General features: G+C 45.0%; 1 non-coding gene and 1 pseudogene across 1 annotated transcript; both read left to right on the forward strand.

Annotated features, from left to right (window-relative positions):
- Positions 1-25,045, forward strand: part of LOC123747921 (pre-mRNA-splicing factor 38-like) — an 89,370-nt pseudogene that overhangs the window by 53,192 nt on the left and 11,133 nt on the right.
- Positions 4,553-4,625, forward strand: TRNAT-AGU (transfer RNA threonine (anticodon AGU)). Its single transcript has one exon. It is a non-coding gene; the product is annotated as a tRNA-Thr (tRNA).

Below are 25,045 nucleotides of genomic sequence, written 5' to 3' on the forward strand. Positions count from 1 at the left end.
GTGTCCCTGACTTGTATACTATGCAAGGTGATGGAGAAGATCGTGAGAAAAAACCTGGTAACACATCTGGAGAGAAGGGACTTCGTGACAAATCGACAACATGGGTTCAGGGAGGGTAAGTCTTGCTTTACAGGCTTGATAGAATTCTGCGATCAGGTGACAAAGATTAAGCAAGAAAGAGAGGGCTGGGCGGACTGCATTTTCTTGGATTGTCGGAAAGCCTTTGACACAGTACCGCATAAGAGGCTGGTACATAAGCTGGAGAGACAGGCAGGTGTAGCTGGTAAGGTGTTCCAGTGGATAAAGGAGTATCTAAGCAATAGGAAGCAGAGAGTTACAGTGAGGGGTGAGACCTCCGATTGGCCTGAAGTCACCAGTGGAGTCCCACAGGGGCTCTGTACTCGGTCCTATCTTGTTTCTGATATATGTAAATGATCTCCCGGAGGGTATCGATTCATTTCTCTCAATGTTTGCGGACGATGCTAAAATTATGAGAAGGATTAAAACAGAAGAGGACTGTTTGAGGCTTCAAGAAGACCTAGACAAGCTGAAGGAATGGTCGAACAAATGGTTGTTAGAGTTTAACCCAACCAAATGTAATGTAATGAAGATAGGTGTAGGGAGCAGGAGGCCAGATACACGGTATCATCTGGGAGAGGAAATTCTTCAGAAGTCAGAGAAGAAAAAAGACTTGGGGGTTGATATCACGCCAGACCTGTCTCCTGCAGCACATATCAAGCGGATAACATCAGCGGCATATGCCAGGCTGGCCAACATACGAACGGCATTCAGAAACTTGTGTAAAGAATCATTCAGAACTTTGTATACCACATATGTCAGGCCAATCCTGGAGTATACAGCCCCAGCATGGAGTCCATATCTAGTCAAGGATAAGACTAAACTGGAAAAGGTTCAAAGGTTTGCCACCAGACTAGTACCCGAGCTGAGAGGTATGAGCTACGAGGAGAGACTACGGGAATTAAACCTCACTTCACTGGAAGACAGAAGAGTTAGGGGGGACATGATCACCACATTCAAGATTCTGAAGGAAATTGATAGGGTAGATAAAGACAGTCTATTTAACACAAGGGGAACACGCACAAGGGGACACAGGTGGAAACTGAGTGCCCAAATGAGCCACAGAGATATTAGAAAGAACTTAGTGTCAGAGTGGTCGACAAATGGAATGCATTAGGAAGTGATGTGGTGGAGGCTGACTCCATACACAGTTTCAAGTGTAGATATCATAGAGCCCAATAGGCTCATGAATCTGTACTCCTGTTGATTGCCGGTTGAGAGGCGGGACCAAAGAGCCAGAGCTCAACCCCCGCAAACACAACTAGGTGAGTACAACTAGGTGAGTACACACACACACACACACACGCACACACACACACACACACACACACACACACACACACACACACACACACACACACACACACACACACACACACACACACACACACACACACACACACACACCACACACACACACACACACACATGTATACATACACACAGACCAGCAGAATGCTCGCCAAGAAAGGGACAAGAAAATGAACTGAAGAAAGTGAGCTTCAAGGCAATGTACACTAACATAGATGGAATTAGAAATAAAACCAGTGAACTCGGAGAATGGGCACTAGAAGAAAACCCAGACATAATAGCACTCACAGAAACAAAGCTAACAAACACCATAACAAATGCAGTGTTTCTACAGGGCTACTATGTAGTGAGGAAAGATAGAGAAGGGAGAGGAGGAGGTGGTGTAGCTTTGCTACTAAGAGAAGGTTGGAGTTTCGAAGAGATGGTAATTCAGAACTGTGAAGGTTTCAGTGACTACATATCCAGCACCATAGCAAATGGAGGACAGAAAATTATAGTAGTAGTCATATATAACCCCCCACCGAATGTCAGAAGACCCAGACAGGAATATGATAGAAACAACTTGGCCACGATCAATATAATAGAGAGAGCAGCTTCGATGGCTAGCAGGAACGGATCCAGGCTACTAATCATGGGAGACTTCAACCATGGAAAGATAGATTGGGGGAACAGAGACCCACATGGAGGCCCAGACACATGGAGAGCTAAGCTGCTGGATGTGGCAACAAGAAACTTTCTAAGTCAACACGTCAAGGGACCGACAAGAACGAGAGGAGGGGATGAACCAGCCTTGCTTGATCTGATATTTACCCTAAATGAGTCGGATATAAGGGAAGTTAAGTTGGAAGCCCCCTTGAGAAAGAGTGATCATAGTGTATTGAGCTTTGAGTACCTGGTTGAGCTAGGAATTATCACCCCCAAAAAAGGACTGGGAAACAAAGGGCTAGCGTACCGAAAGGGAAACTATGAGGAGATGAATAAATTCCTATGGGATATACATTGGGACACAGAACTCGGAACCAAGTCCGTACAAGACATGATGAACTATGTCACCCAAAAATGTCAGGAGGCTGTATGCAGGTTTGTCCCAGCCCAACAGGAAAAAACAGAGAAACAAAGGAAGAATCCGTGGTTTAATCGGGAATGTATGAAAGCAAAGGAGCTGAACAAAAGGGCATGGAGGAACTTCCGTAATAACGGAACACCAGAAAGTAGAGAGAGATACCAGAGAACCAGAAACGAGTATGTTAGTGTGAGAAGAGCAGCTGAGAAAAGGTATGAAAATGATATAGCTAATAAAGCCAAGACCGAACCAAAGCTACTACACAGTCACATCAGGAGGAAGACAACAGTGAAGGAACAGGTGATGAAACTTAGGGTGGGCGAGGACAGGTACACAGAGAATGACAAAGAGGTGTGTGAAGAACTGAACAAAAGGTTCCAGGAGGTCTTTACAATAGAACAGGGAGAAGTCACGGCGCTAGGAGAGGTGGCAGCAAACCAGGTGACCTTGGAAAGGTTCGAAATTACAAGAGATGAGGTGAAGAAGCACCTATTGGAGCTGGATGTGAGAAAAGCTGTTGGGCCGGATGGAATCTCACCATGGGTATTGAAAGAGTGTGCAGTAGCACTTTGCTTGCCACTCTCCATAGTGTATAGTAGGTCACTGGAAACGGGAGACCTACCAGAAGTATGGAAGACTGCTAATGTAGTACCAATATTTAAAAAGGGTGACAGACAAGAGGCACTGAACTACAGGCCAGTGTCCTTAACTTGTATACCATGCAAGGTGATGGAGAAGATTGTGAGAAAAAACCTAGTAACACATCTGGAGAGAAGAGACTTCGTGACAACCCATCAACATGGGTTCAGGGAGGGTAAATCTTGCCTTACAGGCTTGATAGAATTCTATGATTAGATGACAAAGATTAAGCAAGAAAGAGAAGGATGGGCGGACTGCATATTTTTTTGGACTGTCGGAAAGCCTTTGACACAGTACCCCATAAAAGGTTGATGCATAAACTGGAAAAACAGGCAGGAGTAACTGGTAGGGCGCTCCAGTGGATAAGAGAGTACCTAAGCAATAGGAAGCAGAGAGTTATAGTGAGGGGTGAGACCTCAGAATGGCGTGAAGTCACCAGTGGAGTCCCACAGGGCTCTGTGCTTGGACCTATCCTGTTTCTGATATACGTAAATGATCTCCCAGAGGGTATAGACTCATTCCTCTTAATGTTTGCTGACGACGCCAAAATTATAAGAAGGATTAAGACAGGAGGACAGCTTGAGGCTTCAAGAAGACCTGGACAAGCTGCAGGAATGGTCGAACAAATGGATGTTAGAGTTTAACCCAAGCAAATGTAATGTAATGAAGATAGGGGTAGGAAGCAGGAGACCAGATACAAGGTATCACTTGGGAGATGAAATACTTCAAGAGTCAGAGAGAGAGAAGGACCTGGGGGTTGATATCACGCCAGACCTGTCCCCTGAAGCTCATATCAAGAGGATAACATCAGCAGCATATGTCAGGTTGGCTAACATAAGAACGGCCTTTAGAAACTTGTGTAAGGAATCTTTCAGAACATTATATACCACATATGTCAGACCAATCCTGGAGTATGCGGCTCCAGCATGGAGTCCATATCTAGTCAAGCATAAGACTAAACTGGAAAAAGTTCAAAAGTTTGCCACCAGACTAGTACCCGAGCTGAGAGGTATGAGCTACGAGGAGAGACTACGGGAATTGAACCTCACTTCGTTGGAAGACAGAAGAGTTAGGGGGGACATGAACACCACATTCAAGATTCTCAAGGGAATCGACAGGGTTGATAAAGACAGGCTATTTAACACAAGGGGCACACGCACTAGGGGACACAGGTGGAAACTAAGTGCCCAAATGAGCCACAGAGATATTAGAAAGAACTTTTTTAGTGTCAGAGTGGTTGACAAATGGAATACATTAGGAAGTAATGTGGTGGAGGCTGACTCCATACACAGTTTCAAGTGTAGATATGATAGAGCCCAATAAGCTCAGGAACCTGTACACCTGTTGATTGACGGTTGAGAGGCGGGACCAAAGAGTCAGAGCTCAACCCCCGCAAGCACAACTAGGTGAGTACAACTAGGTGAGTACACACACACACATACACACAGACAACCTTGGAGAGCCTTCATAGCTCAGTGGGCAGAGCGCTGGTCTAGTAAACCAGAGGTCGGGAGTTCGAGTCTCTCTGAAGGCAAAGTTGTTAACATTATTAACTAGAATGTGTCGCTTCGTCTTTTGACGGTCTAAAAGATATTCCTCTTTAGGAGCCTCGTGGCTGAGTGGACAGCGCTTGGTGATTATAGTCCTAATGGCCTGGGTTCGATTCCTGGCAGAGGTAGTAGCAAATGGATAGAGTTTCTTTCATCACGATGCATCTGTTCACCAAGCAGCAAATAGGTACCTGGGAGTAAGGCATCTGCTACGGGCTGCTTCCTTGGGATACATATATATATATATGAATGTATGTGTGTGTGTGTGTGTGTGTGTGTGTGTGTGTGTGTGTGTGTGTGTGTGTGTGTGTGTGTGTGTGTGTGTGTGTGTGTGTGTGTGTGTGTGTGTGTGTGTGTGTGTGTATGTGTGTGTGTGTGTGTAGTACCTATTTGTGCTTACCTATTTGTGCTTGCAGGATCGAGCATTGACTCTTGGATCCCGCCTTTCCAGCTATCGGTTGTTTACAGCAATGACTCCTGTCCCATTTCCCTATCATACCTAATTTTAAAATTATGAATAGAGTTTGCTCATGTGTGTGTGTGTGTGTGTGTGTGTGTGTGTGTGTGTGTGTGTGTGTGTGTGTGTGTGTGTGTGTGTGTGTGTGTGTGTGTGTGTGTGTGTGTGTACTCACGTAGTTGTGTTTGCGGGGGTTGAGCTCTGGCTCTTTGGTCCCGCCTCTCAACCGTCAATCAACAGGTGTACAGATTCCTGAGCCTATCGGGCTCTGTCATATCTACACTTGAAACTGTGTATGGAGTCAGCCTCCACCACATCACTTCCTAATGCATTCCATTCGTCAACCACTCTGACACTAAAAAAGTTCTTTCTAATATCTCTGTGGCTCATTTGGGCACTCAGTTTCCACCTGTGTCCCCTAGTACGTGTGCCCCTTGTGTTAAATAGACTGTCTTTATCTACCCTATCAATCCCCTTCAGAATCTTGAATGTGGTGATCATGTCCCCCCTAACTCTTCTGTCTTCCAGCGAAGTGAGGTTTAATTCCCGTAGTCTCTCCTCGTAGCTCATACCTCTCAGCTCGGGTACTAGTCTGGTGGCAAACCTTTGAACCTTTTCCAGTTTAGTCTTATCCTTGACTAGATATGGACTCCATGCTGGGGCTGCATACTCCAGGATTGGCCTGACATATGTGGTATACAAAGTTCTGAATGATTCTTTACACAAGTTTCTGAATGCCGTTCGTATGTTGGCCAGCCTGGCATATGCCGCTGATGTTATCCGCTTGATATGTGCTGCAGGAGACAGGTCTGGCGTGATATCAACCCCCAAGTCTTTTTCCTTCTCTGACTCCTGAAGAATTTCCTCTCCCAGATGATACCTTGTATCTGGCCTCCTGCTCCCTACACCTATCTTCATTATATTACATTTGGTTGGGTTAAACTCTAACAACCATTTGTTCGACCATTCCTTCAGCTTGTCTAGGTCTTCTTGAAGCCTCAAACAGTCCTCTTCTGTTTTAATCCTTCTCATAATTTTAGCATCGTCCGCAAACATTGAGAGAAATGAATCGATACCCTCCGGGAGATCATTTACATATATCAGAAACAAGATAGGACCGAGTACAGAGCCCTGTGGGACTCCACTGGTGACTTCACGCCAATCGGAGGTCTCACCCCTCACCGTAACTCTCTGCTTCCTATTGCTTAGATACTCCCTTATCCACTGGAGCACCTTACCAGCTACACCTGCCTGTCTATCCAGCTTATGTACCAGCCTCTTATGCGGTACTGTGTCAAAGGCTTTCCGACAATCCAAGAAAATGCAGTCCGCCCAGCCCTCTCTTTCTTGCTTAATCTGTGTCACCTGATCGTAGAATTCTATCAAGCCTGTAAGGCAAGATTTACCCTCCCTGAATCCATGTTGGCGATTTGTCACGAAGTCCCTTCTCTCCAGATGTGTTACCAGGTTTTTTCTCACGATCTTCTCCATCACCTTGCATGGTATACAAGTCAAGGACACTGGCCTGTAGTTCAGTGCCTCTTGTCTGTCGCCCTTTTTGTATATTGGGACCACATTCGCCGTCTTCCATATTTCTGGTAGGTCTCCCGTCTCTAGTGACTTACTATACACTATGGAGAGTGGCAGGCAAAGTGCCTCTGCACACTCTTTCAGTACCCATGGTGAGATCCCATCTGGACCAACAGCCTTTCTAACATCCAGATCCAGCAGGTGTCTCTTGACCTCCTCTCTCGTAATTTCGAACTCCTCCAAGGCCGCCTGGTTTACCTCCCTTTCTCCTAACACAGTGACCTCACCCTGTTCTATTGTGAAGACCTCCTGGAACCTCTTGTTGAGTTCCTCACACACCTCTCTGTCATTCTCTGTATACCTGTCCTCGCCTGTTCTAAGTTTCAATACCTGTTCTTTCACTGTTGTTTTCCTTCTGATGTGACTGTGGAGTAGCTTTGGTACGGTCTTGGCTTTGTTTGCTATATCATTTTCAAAATTTTTCTCTGCTTCTCTTCTCACCCTGACGTACTCATTCCTGGTTCTCTGGTATCTCTCTCTGCTTTCTGGTGTTCTGTTATTCCGGAAGTTCCTCCACGCCTTTTTGTTCAGTTTCTTCGCTTCCATACATGCCCTATTATACCATGGATTCTTCTGTTGCTTCTCGGATTTTTCCCTTTGGGCCGGGATGAACCTGTTTACTGCCTCCTGACACTTTTGGGTAACATAGTCCATCATACCCTGTACAGACTTGTCTCTGAGGTCTGTGTCCCAAGGTATTTCACTTAGGAAACTTCTCATCTGTTCATAATTCCCCTTTCGGTATGCCAGCCTTTTGATTCCTAGTTCTTTTTGGGGGGAGATAAGTCCTAGCTCTACCAGGTACTCAAAATTCAATACACTGTGGTCACTCATTCCCAAGGGCGCTTCCATCTTAACTTCCCTTATATCCCATTCATTTAGGGTAAATATCAAATCAAGCATTGCTGGTTCATCTTCTCCTCTCATTCTTGTTGGTTCTTTGGTGTGCTGGCTTAGAAAGTTTCTTGTTGCCACGTCCAGCAGCTTAGCTCTCCATGTTTCTGGTCCTCCATGCGGGTCTCTGTTCTTCCAATCTATCTTCCCATGGTGTGTGTGTGTGTGTGTGTGTGTGTGTGTGTGTGTGTGTGTGTGTGTGTGTGTGTGTGTGTGTGTGTGTGTGTGTGTGTGTGTGTGTGTGTGTGTGTGTGTATGTGTGTGTGTGTTACAGAATAAATATGAAGTAGATATGTGGAGGAAAGTAGATTAGTTAGAAACGCGGGGTCCAAGAGCTAATAGCTCTTGCAGACACATATAGTAAATACACATACCCAGCGCATACTTCATTGTTTACCTGACATATAACATATGCGATATACGACGCTCTGAATAATTCTTTACAAACATTTCTATAGGCAGTTCTTAGGATGGCCAACATAAGAACTCCCTTTAGAAATTGATGCAATGAATCATTCATAATCTTGTATACCACAAATGTCAGACCAGTCCTGGAGTATGCAGCTCCATCGTGGAGTCCATATCTCGTCAAGCACATGGCGAAGTTAGAGAAAGTTCAGATGTATGACATCAGACTTGTCTCAGAACTGAGAAGTATGAGTTACGAGGGAAAGCTACATAAAATTAACATCACGTCATTGAAAGATACAAGATTATCAAAAAGAAACATGATTACCACATATAAATTTCTCATAGAAATTCTCATTGTAATTCTCATTGTAGGTATGGAACACACCTACTAGAGAACACGGGTGGAAACGGAGTCGTTAACAGATGAAGTGCACCAAGTAGTGAGCTGGTGGTGACAGGCGCCAAACACAATTTCAAATGTGACACTGTCGAAGGAAGAAATGAAACAGGAAGCTCCTCAAGTACTTTCGTATTAATCAATAAATCTTCATACACGAAATTACTTAAGGAACTTCCCATTGCATTTCTTCCTTCCGTAGTCAACGGTGTCACATTATTCACCAAGGTTTAATTTCTTCGTGATTTTCACACACAATTTCAAATGTAAATATGACAGAGTCCAAAAGTCTCCTGCACTTTTACACCACTTGTTTGACAGCTGAGAGGCGGGACCAAAGAGCCAAAGCCCAACACCCGCAAGCACTATTATGTGGGGTACATCCCGGGATCTGTACAAGCCAACTGTGGTGCCAATAATCAAGGGAGGAGACATTCAAGAAAAACAAACTACCGGCCGGGATAACTAACATAATTCCTGTCAAAAAGTAATCAAGAAGTAATCCTTTGGAAAAAGTAATCATCAAGAAAATTGTGGAACACTTTCTAGAAACCTCTAGAAAGAAAATTTCCTTTCTAAAAAGGACGAAATTTGTAACGGAGCTGTAAGCGGGCATTAGTTAGGTAACGGAGTTATAAGCGGGTATTAGTTAGGTAACGGAGCTGTAAGCAGGTATTAGTTAGGTAAATGACATTCCTGATACACTTAATAGCATCACCACGATAACTAGAGAAATATAAGGCAGGGTAAACTACACTCTCTATGACTGCCAGAAGGCGTTTGAAATTGTCCATTATGCAAGATCAGTGAATAACAGGCAAGTAAAGATGGGACTACTGGAATGGCACGGAACTGGGGTAACTGAAACTAACAAGGAACAGTGTGAATCAAAGTCAGAGAAACTGTCAGACTGTAGAGGTGAGCCAAGCGGGCCCTCAGGGTCAGACTGTAGAGGTGAGCCAAGCGGGGCCTCAGGGTCAGACTGTAGAGGTGAGCCAAGCGGGGCCTCAGGGTCAGACTGTATAGGTGAGCCAAGCGGGCTCTCAGGGTCAGACTGTAGAGGTGAGCCAAGCGGGGCCTCAGGGTCAGACTGTAGAGGTGAGCCAAGCGGGCCCTCAGGGTCAGACTGTAGAGGTGAGCCAAGCGGGGCCTCAGGGTCAGACTGTAGAGGCGAGCCAAGCGGGGCCTCAGGGTCAGACTGTAGAGGTGAGCCAAGCGGGCCCTCAGGGTCAGACTGTAGAGGTGAGCCAAGCGGGGCCTCAGGGTCAGACTGTAGAGGTGAGCCAAGCGGGCCCTCGGGGTCAGACTGTAGAGGTGAGCCAAGCGGGGCCTCAGGGTCAGACTGTAGAGGTGAGCCAAGCGGGCCCTCAGGGTCAGACGGTAGAGGTGAGCCAAGCGGGCCCTCGGGGTCAGACGGTAGAGGTGAGCCAAGGGGCCCTCAGGGTCAGACTGTAGAGGTGAGCCAAGCGGGCCCTCAGGTGTTGTAATCCACAAGTTAGTAGGAATTATTAGCTAGAGGATCATTACTACAACACTTAACGAATGATGATTGGAAGTACATGTAAGTAGACAGACTATGGATCACATATCTAAGAAAGGTCAATGGATTAAGACCGAAGCTGTTTAGCCAAATTAATAATTCCTGGAAAGAGGAATTATTCTTCGTCAGGCTTCTAGGATCAAGGTTACCGCTCTAGGGATAAGGTTAATCGGATTATACCTTCCTTGAGAGGCGGGGTGAAATGTTTGAGGCCATGGCTGACTGGAGGCAGTCTGATTGTGGGAGTTGAACTAGCAAGTCCTTTGGATCCCCGTTTGCGGCAGCAGCGAAGTGTAGCAGACAGCTATGCGAGAACCTGATGTGATCTTAGTGACGAAGTTAAGTCTGCAGTATGTGAGTATTGAATGAAAGACTAACCGGGTGTGGAGCGTTGTAGTAATCATTCCGTATTAGGGACTTAGGCGGAAGTTACGAGTGTGGGTGGTGATCGCGGAGGTCAAGTGGTCTATGGGTATTGGAAGTGTATTGACCTAATAGAGTATGTTAATTAATATAGTATTATTTGTCAGAGTCTATTCTTTGTAATTAAATGACAAAACCCGACGGCCTTTAAATACTTTCCATCTGTCCCCTCATATTGTTCTTGGTTTGGTTGGTGAGGGAATGTTAGGGAATTGGTACACGACATATTTGGTGGCAGTGCAAACAGGTTTTGGAACACTGAGAGATAAAGGAAGTGTGTTACTGGTTTTTTTGGTGAGGGAATGTTCGAGAATTGGTAGACGTCGGGTTGTGTTCAGGACGGTGGATATTGGAGTGAGGAAGGGAAGGTGTGTGGGCCTGTGAGTGGCCATAGTGGGGTGTGGGGCCAAGGTGTGTGGCCAAGTGGAGTGGCCACGTTGTGCGGCAGGGAAAAGTCCCCTAAGGGTTGGAAACAGTAGTGTGGGGAACTGATAAGTGACGTTGTTAATGGTGGCTTAAAATTATAAGTGATTCTAGTGAGATTAAGGGAATAAGGCCAAGTAAGTTTACTGTACGGTAAGCGTCAAGCTGGTTCATACACGAGCACATAAGGGGCGAGTAGCCATGACGGGTACGGGTAGTAATAGGGGCGCCAGTGGCCAGGCCACGAGTAATGTCGGTCAGGTGAGACCAGGTCAGAGGAGTTAGTTAATTAAAGGGACTAGGCCATTGTGGGGCACATGTGGGGTTTATTTCTTTCTTTCCAGATTCCCGCAACGAGAGACGGCTAAGATGCAAGTCTGGACCACTGAAGCATCGGGATCCAAAACAAGTGCAGTGTTCGTAGTGCGGATTATACAGTGTTCGTAGTGCGGATTATACAGTGTTCGTAGTGCGGATTATACAGTGTTCGTAGTGCGGATTATACAGTGTTCGTAGTGCGGATTATACAGTGTTCGTAGTGCGGATTATACAGTGTTCGTAGTGCGGATTATACAGCGTGGCGAGGTAAACTAGCGCGGCCAAACGATGGGTGGGCCAAGCGAGCCGCACCTTGGAGCTTGTTTTATATCGTCGGTATGGTGGTAATAGTGATAAAAGGTGGTAAGGACAAATCAAGCGTGAAAACTACGTAATATGACGTAAATTAAATTTCACGTAAAGTGTAAACCTAATATTTTAAAGATAATTAAATATTACGTAAAGATTCGAGCGATTTCATGCGTTACATCGATACAGAAAATAGGGGAAGTGAATTGTGAACTCCTAGGCATAGCAAGCGACGCGTAATTTGACGTCTGGGGTTCGATGTCTCGTGTACAGTGGAGAGGTCCATGGAGATTTTTTTGTGGATGCAGGTAGCATTATGGAGAGTGTTACCTGGGACACGGGGAGAGTGTTACCTGGGACACGGGGAGCGTGTCCCGTCGGTGGGGGAGTGTGGCATCCAGAGGTGGCGACGCAGTGTGTACTGGCGTTTGGACGCCAAGTGTAGTGCATGATTGTATATTGGCGGAAAGACGAGGGTGAGTAGTGTAATGCATGTGTAGTGGCGTATTAGACGCCAGCGTAATGCATAGTATTTACTGTAGTGAAATGTGCATGTTTTGACTGTTGATATTATGGATGTAGTATAGTGCATGACATTGTTGGCATTGTAGCGCCAAGGTGTAGCATGTGTAGCATAACTGGTTGTTGTAACACCGGGTGTATTGTAGACATTAGCGTTGAAGTATGTTAACGCAGGTGGTAGAGTGTGGCCACTACACAAGAAATTATACCTGACGAGTGTTGGTCAGGTAATTAACGGATTACGAGAGAAAAGGGAGTGTGTGTGGCGTCTGGTTACTTATTGGTGGTGACGTCTCGTGGTGTTTTGATGCGCTCTGGGGGAAGGCATATGCCTGTGGTGGTAATGGTGGTGGGGGACGCCGTGTGTGTTGTGTTGATGGCGTTGGGGACGCCGTGTGTTGTGCTGAGGGCGTTGGGGACGCCGTGTGTTGTGTTGAGGGCGTTGGGGACGCCGTGTGTTGTGCTGAGGGCGTTGGGGACGCCGTGTGTTGTGTTGAGGGCGTTGGGGACGCCGTGTGTTGTGTTGAGGGCGTTGGGGACGCCGTGTGTTGTGTTGAGGGCGTTGGGGACGCCGGGTGTTGATGGCGTTCGGGACGCCATTGGGTGGTGTAGTGTAGTGGCGTTTGGACGCCTGGTATGGAGTGTGGTGTTGTGGAGTATATGGTGGCGCAGGGGCGCCAGGTAGTGGTCGGTAAGGTGAGTATTGGCGTAGCAAGGTCGGTGAGTTAGGATGCAGGAAGTGATTGTGGGGATGTGTGGTGTTATACTAAGGTCATCAGCGGTTAGGATGACCAGAGGTGATGGTGTGTCAGAGTAGGTAAGTCTTATGGATAAGATGAAATGTGGATAATTGCAGGAGTTGGTGGCTGCAGTAGGCGAGCCAAGTCTATATATCTAGCAAGACTCATAAAAGACTAATAAAAATTCATTATTTTCATTAAAATTTTCATTAAGTCGGAGTGGGTAAGTCTTATGGATAAGATTATAATGTAGAATTTCAAAATTTCAGGTGTTGATGGTTGCAGTGGGCGAGCCAAGTAGATATACTAATTTCTCATTAATTAAGTTGTTACAGGAATCTCGCTAGAGGCGAGCCAGTGGCAGTATGATGCTTTAGTGACATTAGTTGTGAAATGATTTTAATGTGGTATTTATTGTGATACTGTATGTGTATGTATATACTGTATATTACCTCATCGGCACCATTACTGAGTGTTAGGCGTGAGAAGGTCCCCCGGGATCATGTCACAGAGCTTCAGGTAGAGTAGAAGGGAAGCTATGAGGCTACACTCAGTAATTCTAGAAAAAAAGGGGGAGGAAGTGAAGCCAACGTGACGTTATAGGCGAAATTCGTCCCCTGACATCAAAGTAGGGATAAGGGCCAGCTGCAATGGTTTTGCAGCTGCGCTTAGGCTATATACGGGGAGAGAGTAAGGAGCCGAGGGGGTGTTATGTAATAATGGGATCGAGCCAGGGGGCTCCGAGGGAATATTTTGCAGGTACAGCGGTCGGGAAGGTGTGGATAAAGGTGGACACACTCTGGGCAGATGGGCCTAGAGTAATGTGTTATGTAATAATGGGATCGAGCCAGGGGGCTCCGAGGGAATATTTTGCAGGTACAGCGGTCGGGAAGGTGTGGATAAAGGTGGACACACTCTGGGCAGATGGGCCTAGAGTAATGTTCTACAGTTGTGGTGAGCACAGCAAGGAAGGATGACGAGAGAGCTGTGAGGTATCTACAGCGTTCTGGGGTTGGTGCCCTGGAACGAGACGTCAGCACAGACCCGAGGGAACATGACCTTGGGGTAGGAATCTCCGTTGCTCTGGAGGCCAGGATCACGTTAGCTCAGAGCAACGATGGGACATTGACAACATTCACCAGGCTGGACAGCCTGGGTTTTGTCTGGGTCATGGAGGATCTATGACCTAGCAACCATGGGACACGAAGACAAGAGAAGTGATGCTGCCAATTGTGGAGGAGGCCAGTGAAACATTGTGTGATCATTGTAAGCCTTATGTCAACAGAACAGGGCAAGATGTTAAATTATAATTAACTTATTACTAAGGATGAAGAACCTTAGATATATATGTGTTGTGTATATATTAATGACTAGTGTCATTTCTGTTTAAGTGCCAGCATTCTGGTCAATGTAATTTTATGTTTATGTTTGTATGTAATTATATGTCAGCAGTTTAGGTATATGTGCATTGTTGGAGATGGGAAAAATTATTACAGACTATTTAACCTGTGATATGATGTGAATAAAATGTATATGTTGGAGAAGTGTTGTGAGTCATGTCGGGGAAAATTTTAATTTATTTCATCGTGTGTATGATGAACTTTTTGGATGATTTCTTAGTTGTACACATATGGTGGGTGCATCCTCCAGGTCCTTGCACTAATGGAACCATTGCAATGATGCATATGGGGACATATGTGTGTTTAAGGAGGGGAGTGGTGTTGTAATCCACAAGTTAGTAGGAATTATTAGCTAGAGGATCATTACTACAACACTTAACGAATGATGATTGGAAGTACATGTAAGTAGACAGACTATGGATCACATATCTAAGAAAGGTCAATGGATTAAGACCGAAGCTGTTTAGCCAGATTAATAATTCCTGGAAAGAGGAATTATTCTTCGTCAGGCTTCTAGGATCAAGGTTACCGCTCTAGGGATAAGGTTAATCGGATTATACCTTCCTTGAGAGGCGGGGTGAAATGTTTGAGGTCATGGCTGACTGGAGGCAGTCTGATTGTGGGAGTTGAACTAGCAAGTCCTTTGGATCCCCGTTTGCGGCAGCAGCGAAGTGTAGCAGACAGCTATGCGAGAACCTGATGTGATCTTAGTGACGAAGTTAAGTCTGCAGTATGTGAGTATTGAATGAAAGACTAACCGGGTGTGGAGCGTTGTAGTAATCATTCCGTATTAGGGACTTAGGCGGAAGTTACGAGTGTGGGTGGTGATCGCGGAGGTCAAGTGGTCTATGGGTATTGGAAGTGTATTGACCTAATAGAGTATGTTAGTTATTATAGTATTATTTGTCAGAGTCTATTCTTTGTAATTAAATGACAAAACCCGACGGCCTTTAAATACCTTCCATATGTTCATTCATTGTGTTCCAGTACAAACCTAGTGGTACGCCTCAAGGGTCTGGTGTGTGTAGGAGTACACGGTGGTAGTAACGGTTGCTGAGGCAAGGTGTTATGTGTTGTGTAATCGCTGTGTTCGGAATGAACCGGGGTTCAGCGTCACGACACAGGGTCAGACTGTAGAGGTGAGCCAAGCGGGGCCTCAGGGTCAGATTGTAGAGGTGAGCCAAGCGGGCCCTCAGGGTCAGACTGTAGAGGTGAGCCAAGTGGGGCCTCAGGGTCAGACTGTAGAGGTGAGCCAAGCGGGCCCTCAGGGTCAGACTGTAGAGGTGAGCCAAGCGGGCCCTCATGGTCAGACTGTATAGGTGAGCCAAGCGGGCCCTCGGGGTCAGACTGTAGAGGTGAGCCAAGCGGGCCCTCAGGGTCAGACTGTAGAGGTGATCCAAGCGGGGCCTCAGGGTCAGACTGTAGAGGTGAGCCAAGCGGGCCCTCAGGGTCAGACTGTAGAGGTGATCCAAGCGGGCCCTCAGGGTCAGACTGTAGAGGTGAGCCAAGCGGGCCATCAGGGTCAGACTGTAGAGGTGAGCCAAGCGGGGCCTCAGGGTCAGACTGTATAGGTGAGCCAAGCGGGCCCTCAGGGTCAGACTGTAGAGGTGAGCCAAGCGGGCCCTCAGGGTCAGACGGTAGAGGTGAGCCAACCGGGGCCTCAGGATCAGACTGCAGAGGTGAGCCAAGCGGGTCCTCAGGGTCAGACTGTAGAGGTGAGCCAAGCGGGCCCTCAGGGTCAGACTGTAGAGGTGAGCCAAGCGGGCCCTCAGGGTCAGACTGTAGAGGTTATCTTGAGAGGATTTCGGGGCTTTTTTAGTATCCCCGCGGCCCGGTCCTCGACCAGGCCTCCACCCCCAGGAAGCAGCCCGTGACAGCTGACTAACACCCAGGTACCTATTTACTGCTAAGTGAACAACAGGTTTAAAGAAACTCTGCCTATTTGTTTCCGCCTCCACCGGGGATCAAACCCAGAACCTTAGGTCTACGAACCCCGAGCGCTGTCCACTCAGCTGTCAGTCCCCTATCAGGGGTGAACACACCATCAGCACTAACACCAGAATTACTCGGAAGTAGGATAACATCGGAGTCATATGGAAAGCTGGCAGATATGAATGGTATTTACAAATTTAAACTGTTTCTTTCAAGACACTTTGCTCTTCCTACATTAGATCTGTACCAGAGTATGCAGCACCAGCACGGAATCCGCACCTCTGTTATGAACTTTATGTTATGTCTTTCCAAATAACTTTCATATCTATTTTATAAAGATTAGGTCAGCATATTCCTTACTAATATTAAATTTGGGTTAGTTTAATTTAAATAAATATACTATTAAATTAAGTTATGTAAGTAATTAAATTAAATTCTTACCTACTAAACTAAATTATTTAAATAATCGTAATAAATAAATATAAAATTAATTCAATAATTACAATAACTAATAATTAAGTTAAATAATGAAATAATTACGCATGTTAAATTATATTATTTGGTAATTAAATTAAATAATTCAAACAAACTAGGAAGTAAATATATATTTCCTTCATAATTTCTTACATATTTTCCAATAGGTATATAAGCCATTCAGTGAAAAACTTGTCGTATGACTCTACATACAAAAGAGTATCTGCTTTTTTTTTTTGAGATATATACAAGAGTTGTTACATTCTTGTACAGCCACTAGTACGCGTAGCGTTTCGGGCAAGTCCTTAATCCTATGGTCCCTGGAATACGATCCCCGCCGCGAAGAATCGTTTTTTCATCCAAGTACACATTTTACTGTTGCGTTAAACAGAGGCTAGTTAAGGAATTGCACCCAGTAAATCCTCCCCGGCTAGGATACGAACCCATGACATAGCGCTCGCGGAACGCCAGGCGAGTGCCTTACCACTACACCACGGAGACTGCTTCTCCTCTGACCACCTTTTTTCATCAATATATATTTTATTTACAAGGTTACACAGTTACACGACTAATGGGTAACAAAAAATGAACATTAAGAAGAAAGCAAAGTAGGTGGTTCCCTCTAGGCTGCAGATGTCTTAGAACTCTTCCGACGCCGGGCAGGAGCTGAGGATGCAGCGGGAACCTGGCTCTCTGGATCGCCACACTGAGGCGCTGAAAAGGAAGCTCACTGCTCTAGGGTCTCTTGTTGTTTCAATGAGCCTGGCTCTCTGCTGGACACTGGGCATTATATATATTTATATATATATATATATATATATATATATATATATATATATATATATATATATATATATATATATATATATATATATATATATATATTGTGACGGTAAAGCGTTGGTGTTCGGCTGTTTCAAAAGCTGGGGGCAGGGCCTAGTCACATAACAAAAAAAAAAGAGAAGTTTGTTCTTTTGTCTGTGGTAAGGTAATGGGAAGACACACAAAACACAAAGTATAAACAATGAAATTTTAATTACTCTAGAAAACAAGATATGAATAAAGACAATCTCGTAAAATTCAAAACAAGTCAACAAACAAAACATGAATAATTACTGGCAATGCAAAGTTACTCTAAGACAAGTAAGTGCAAATTAAAATAAATCAAATAAGTGAGGTGCTGGGAATATTGGCTTCAAGCTGCCACCTCCCTTAGTACACGACAGCCAGGGCTTAGTCTACTAATAGAGAGATGTCAACTCCAAGGAGCACAGAGATATTCTGAGGAGTCGGCGTGCTGCTGACCCAGACGTCGACTCTTGTGGTGGCGTGAGTGCAGGTGCGGCGAGACACCAGCCAATCAGCAACAGGCAGGCGGAGAATGAGCAGTTTGCTGGTTTACGGCGGCAGTAGCCGGTGTGTCGGGGTGTGCTTGGTATGCTTTGTTTCCTGGGCAAAACGTTTGGCGATACCGGTGGAGGTATCTTCAATATAGTAAAGACGAAAATATTTAGGGAAGAGCAGGCTCAATCTCTCTTGAAAGAGACTATCGTCACAACTCTCCCCCGAAGCCTGCGGTTCTGGAAGAAGTTACGTCTTCATGTGGTGGAGTGATAGTTGGAGTTGCTTCTACTTCATAGACTCTGGAGAGGGCGTCGGCTATGATGTTGTCAGAACCCTTGATATAGCGGATCTCCAGGTTGAAATCTTGCAGATATAAAGCCCATCATAGAAGACGTTGGTTATTGAATTGGGCTTGATGTAAGAAGCGGAGAGGATTGTGGTCTGAGAAGATGGTGGTAGACCTGGCACCTTGTAGGTATGGAGCAAAGTGCTGGAGATTCAGGACGATGGAGAGTAGCTCCTTCTCGATAGTGCTGTAGTTCCTCTGGTGGGGTTTCAACTTGTAGCTGTAGTAGCTGACAGGTAGAACCTCCTCGCCTCGTTGCTGCATCAGGACACCCCCGATGCCGGTACCACTGGCGTCGACATGAAGGATGAAAGGCTTGGTGATATCTGGCGAGGCGAGAATATGATTAGAACAGAGGAGGAATTTGAGTTGTTCGAAAGCAACGGTTTGCTGCATGGTCCAATTATACCGTTGCTTGGGACTGGTTAAAGTAATTAATGGTGTGGCTACCTTACCTTGGGGTTTTGGCACCAAGATACAGGGTGAGGCCCAAGGGGACTCACAAGGTGTGGCCAGTTCATGATCCAAGAGGTACTGCACCTCAGCACGCATGACTTCCTTCTTGCTAGGGCTGATTCGGTAGAAGGGTTGACGAATCGGCCGGGTGTCAGGGAGCAGTTGGATGTCATGCTGGGTAACATTACACTCTTGTGGATCATCTCGGAACAACTCCTGATGTTCTTTGAAGATCTTGATGAGAGGTGCACTATGATTGTCCTGAAAATAATTGTGAAGATCAGTTAGGATTTCCGAATTGGAAAGCGCTGACTCCGTGTCAGTGCTTTCGGGAGGAGAAGCAGGGAAGGTCTCACTGTGGATGTATGGACTTTTAAAGGAAGAATATGTTATCAATACAGTGGGAGGAGTACCGTTATATAGCTTTAGGAGGTTGACGTAGCACAACTGGGTCTTCCGCCGCCTATCTGGAGTCTCTAGAACGTAGTTGTGGTTGTTTCTGCACTCCTTGATGCGGTAGGGTCCTGAAAACCTGTTTTGCAAAGGAGAACCTGGGATAGGGAAATAAGCAAGCACGAAGTCTCCCGGTTTAAATTTCCTTACTTTGCTGGTCTGGTCATAATGAGTCTTCATCCTCTCCTGTGCTTTCAATAGATTATCCTTGGCAAACTTATGCACCCTCTCTAGAATGTGTTGTAGGTTTTGAAGAAACTGGGCCACATTCTGATGCTCACTGAAGGTGGCATTACGTAGAGAGTCTTTGAAAGCTTTGAGAGGAGTACAGCACTTACGTCCGTAGAGCATCTCATAAGGAGATACTCCTAGAGACTCATTGGGAAGACTTCTATAGATACACATTATCAGGTCAATTTGCTTATCCCAATCCTTAGAGGTTTCATTACAAAACTTCTTCAGGAGTGCTTTAATAGTCTGATGACTACGCTCAAGAGAACCCTGTGAAGCAGGATGATAGGGGCTGGACAATACCTGTTTGATGTTGAACTCTTCCAGTGTCCTCTTGAAGAGATCACTGGTGAAGTTGGTGCCACAGTCGCTCTGAACTTTCCTTGGAAATCCATACTGGGTGAAGATCTTCAATAAGTATTTCACAACCGTAGCAGCCGTAATGTTCTTTACTGGAACTGCTATGGGGAATCTGGTGGTAGGACACAGGATGGTTAAGATATAGGCGTTACCTGAACTGGTCCGAGGTAAAGGACCAACACAGTCTATAATAAGTCTGTGGAAAGGTTCCGCAGGCACCTGTATGGGAGTCAGTGGTGCTCTGGGAATAGAGATGTTCGGTTTACCTGCCATCTGACATGTATGACACTGTTTGACGTACTGTTTGACGCTATTTACCATACCTGGCCAGTAGTAGTCTTGACGGATTCCATGGTAGGTCTTGTTAAATCCGTAGTGTGAGAGTGCTCCATGGGCCAGGTGTAGAATAGTGGGCCGCAGGCTGGCAGGAATCACTAGTTGTTCGACGTTGGCCCAATCGTCCTCCTCTTTCAGTTTACTGGGTCTATATCTGCGGTAGAGCAACTCGTTCTCTAGGAAGAACCCAGGAATACTGTCAGGTTGAGTCTCAGCCTGGAAATATAATGGTGTCAAGGTAAGATCTTCCCTCTGTAACTTACGGAACTCCAACGTGGTCAGATTCGGGGGTAGTTTCTGAGGGTCTTGAGGGACAGCGGTAGCAGTAGAGTCAGCTGGCTGTGGTCGTGCAGCTTGTGCACGGGTGGTCACTAAAACCGGAGGAGAAACTTCATCACTCTCTGGAACCTTTGCTGGAACATACTCAAAGATGGGATTATCCATTACAGAGGTACACACCTGGGGTTTGTCCATGACGATCAGGTTGGTCGGTTGCAGGTCTTCTGCCAAGTCGTTGCCCAGGAGAAGTTGCACTCCAGGCATGGAAAAAGGCTTTTCCCTGACGGCGACTTGGACTTCTCCGGTCACGAAGGGACAAGCCAGGTGGACTCTGGCGAGAGGATAAGGAGTGGTAGCAGTAAGGTCAGTGATGAAGACAGTTTCTCCGGTGTAGGCGATATTGGGCACAGCTGATTTCAAAATAATTGATTGAAGAGCCGCTGTGTCCCTCAAGATCTTCAGTTTGAAACGTCCCTCCAGAACTGAACCGTTGGTAGAGACAGTTCCAGTATACAGGTGTTTACTGAAAAGAGAAAGATCATTAACATGAACACCAAAATTCATCACAGGCTTACCGGACTTAGGAGAAGTCTGTTTGGGTTTAGTGGATTCAGTATTTCCTTTGTGTATTTATTATTTATTTCTTATTATTTTATTTAGTATTTCCATGATTATGGAATCCGAGGCGACGCACTGGACTATATCCAATCCTATCTTAGTGATAGATACCAATGTGTAGCCATCAATAATATAATCTCTCCCATTCTACCAATAACCGTTGGAGTGCCACAGGGCAGCATCTTGGGCCCTCTTCTATTTCTTATATACATTAATGATCTGCCTAATGTCTCTAACATTCTGAAACCTATTTTTTTTGCTGATGATACTACCCTCATCTACTCCAACCCCAACCCACATACACTAAATGATGTTGTTAATAATGAACTAAAAAAAGTCCACTTATGGATGTCAACCAACAAACTAACACTTAACATAGAAAAGACCTACTACATCCTATTTGGAAGCAAATCTACAAATGCAATTCAGCTTCAGATTGACAATGTAAACATTAGCAATAAAAATGATGGAAAGTTTCTTGGCATATTCCTAGACAAGAGACTCAACTTCAGTACCCACATACAACACATAACTAAGAAAGTCTCTAAAACAGTTGGTATACTCTCCAAAATCAGATATTATGTACCTAACTCTGCTCTCATCTCTCTATATTATGCACTAATCTATCCCTATCTTAACTATGGTATCTGTGCATGGGGTTCAACCACTGCAAACCACCTCAAGTCCATCATCACCCAGCAAAAATCTGCTATCAGAATAATATCAAATTCTGCTTTCAGACAACACACAGCCCCCTTGTTTAACTCCCTAAACATGCTAAACATAATCTCACTCCACAAATTCTCTTGTGTCAACTACATTTACAAAACCCTGTTCTTAAATGCAAATCCTTGTCTGCAACTCTTCCTGGACAGATGTAATAGGACTCATTATCACCACACCAGAAATAAATATCTCTTTGATATCCCCAGAGTTAAACTTAATCTGTGCAAACACTCTATGCAAATAAAGGGACCCAGTTTATGGAACTCACTCCCTACTGAATTGAAAAGCTGTCCAACTTTTACATCATTCAAAATCAATACTAAAAAGTACCTAATTTCATCTTCATAGTTTTTCACTTTTTGCCTTAAAATTGCACTGTATCAATTGCTACCCAATCTCCCAACCTTTATCTTCCCAATTTGAACATCTTTACCATTGTGATCATTGCTGTTTTCTTATATGTGCTGCCAATCTGCTGTGTGGTGTCTATTAATCTTGTTTAAATTACTATTAAACAAGCTGTCAATGTAATCAATCAGAGCTTTAATATAACAATGTGCTTTAATATACTTAGCTCTCTCATCTCATTTTTCTCTTGCAATGTATCTTTATCATTTATCAATTCTGATAGAAATTACCTACTTAAAATTATCTGCTATATTAAGGACCTGCCCGAAACGCTGCACGTACTAGTGGCTTTACAAGAATGTAAATACTGTACTATCCAATGTATTCTCACAAACCCAATGTACCTTCTTGTATATAAATAAATAAATAAATAAATAAATAAATAAATAAATAAATAAATAAATAAATAAATTTGTATTGAGACTTACCACATTTATCTATGGTATGTCCATAGAGTCTACAACACTTACAGTACAATTGCGAGCCAGCTTGATCGGTACTCACTTTCTCGTAACTGTACCAAGACTTCTTACTGGAAGATGGTTCTGATGTCAGCCGGTGGATGAGGCTGTTAGTGTCACCCGACTTAGCACGCTTTAGGTAGTCGGTCTCTTCTTTATCTGCTAAATATAAACGGACAGGAGGCTGCACACGCCTCAAGAATTCTTCAACTAGCATGAGGTTGACGAGTTCTGCAAAGGTAGAGACATGTGCTGCTTCCAGCCATTTCATAAAATATCTCCTTTTGGTATTAGCAAATTCGAGAAAGGTAGTGGTACTTGCCTTCAGGTGGTCACGGAATTTCCTTCGATAGCTTTCGGTGGAGAGAAGGTAGGCGTCCAACACTGCTTGTTTCAGAGTCTGGTAGTCATTCTCAGACGCCAAAGTACTGAGTGTAACTGCAGCTCTACCTGTGAGATGTACTCTGAGAGGGGTTGCCCATTGGTCGGCAGGCCAACTAAGTTGATTAGCAAGGGTCTCAAAGGTGGTAAAAAACACATCAACTTCTGTCTCTACGAATGGTGGCATTAACTTACTTGCATGTGAGATATTGAAACTGACAGGAAGATTGGCAGTAGCTCGCTGGCGTTGAGCGAGGTGTGTAGTTTCCAACGCGAATTCTTGTTGACGACATTCAATAGCCAGAGCTGCTTGTTGTTTGTCATGGTCGCGTTGCATCTCCAATTCGTGTTGTTTTGTTTCAAGCTGTATTCGCTCACGTTCATGGAGTATTGCAATCTCACGTTCTTGTTCTTCTTTTCGTATGGCATCTGCTTCCCTTTGTTGCTCGAGGGCTTCTTTTTGTTGTTCGCGTTCGATCTTGGCAAGCTCTATTTTGAGTTCCATCATTGCAAATCAGTTTTATCTGCAATAAAGTAAGTTTCGTGAGTTTCAGAGTTTATCTTACCTTCCTCTAAGAGATGATCCAGCAACATGTTATGTAGTTCATTTTTGTTGGCTTGGTAGGGAACTTCTAGTTGATGCTCATGTGCAAGAGTTTGTAATTCAGTCCTCTTGGCACGACTTAGTCCCTATTTCACCTGCTGGATCTGTACGGAAAGCTTGGAGACGAAACATGGTGAAATTAGCAAATAAATGCACAACGAATATACTGTTGTGATATGGTGAATGTCAGAAACAGGACAACGTGGCAACTGGTACCTATCCTGTGGAATCGTTAACAATAATGTTAATTTCAAGATGATAAATGATTAATAAATCAAGGTCGCAGGAAATCTTGTACCCGGTACTCATGTAAGAGGATAAGGGCAAGAAAATCCTACTAAATAAGCGAAACTGAGTTTATAAAACAAATGAAACAGTTAATTGCCTCAACAGTGAATTAGGTAGTCCAAGAATGTAGGCATACCTTGCCGAGTCTCTATAGGACATAAGGAAGTTTTTCCCACTGAAATTTATATGATACTTACAGAATTAGTGAACTTTTGTGCTCTGAAAAAGAAGGCTAATTCCCTACCAATGTAAATATCAGTAGTGAAATATGTGACTAGAACCGCGCGCACCAGCTGCCAGGTGGCACTCCGTGAGTGTCACCTGACAGGTGGCGCGCAGGTGTCTAGTCACGCAGGGTTTTTGGGGATTTTCCCGGAAGTTTGGCGCGTTTCGGATGCGTGTGAGCGTGTTGTGTTTGGGTATGTGGTCAGGAAAGCGAGTGAGTTATGTTGTTGGATGCCAGGTGGAGCGCGACGTTATCGTCGCAGCGTGGGTGTCTAGTCACAGGGGTTTGGGAGGGGAATTTCCCGGAAGTTTGGCACGTGTCGGAGGTAATTGGAGGGCGCGCGCGGGTCTAGTCCTCGGGGGGGATAGGGTATGTGGTCAGGAAAGATGGGAGTAGTGTGAGAGTAAGTGGTAGAGTAAGTGATAGAGTAAGAAAATAGAAGGAAGAGAGAGGAAGGAGTAAATGAATATGTATGTGTGTTTGTCATAGACTTAATCCTGTGTGATGATGATGATGATGATGATGATGATATTAGTTTGATGATCGTGAGTAGAGGATGAGAGGGGATCCAACATAGTGGTTATGTTGTTTGGGGAAGGAGAGGAGAACCCCCATACCTGAGAGGAACGCCAGGAGGTCCATTAGCTTCCTCCTACAGGAAGTCACAAGTGTTGAGGGGTAAGAGAGAGAGAGCACACCCTCCTGCGGAAGTGGGGGGCCATTTGTCTAAAGGGTTTTCGTTGTCTTCAGAGTGGAGATGTTCGCCCCACGGCGAGTCCTCTTACACTGGATTCGTTAAGGAGGGGAGCGAAGTACATACGACAGACCCACACCTGGCAGCCATCAATCACTCCCACCCCTCATCCCCACCCGCTCCCATACCGGGCAACCATTACCAATGCGTTTCGCTACGGTTCGCGACTCTCTATCTCTCTGTCTCTGTCTCTCTCTCTATATCTCTCTCTCTCTCTCTCTCTGTCTCTCTCTATCTCTCTCTCTGTCTCCGTCTCTCTCTCTCTATCTCTCGCTCTGTCTCTGTCTGTCTGTCTGTCTCTCT

This window comes from Procambarus clarkii, chromosome 12, assembly GCF_040958095.1.
Source record: "Procambarus clarkii isolate CNS0578487 chromosome 12, FALCON_Pclarkii_2.0, whole genome shotgun sequence".
In the NCBI taxonomy this organism is placed as follows: Eukaryota; Metazoa; Arthropoda; class Malacostraca; order Decapoda; family Cambaridae; genus Procambarus; species Procambarus clarkii.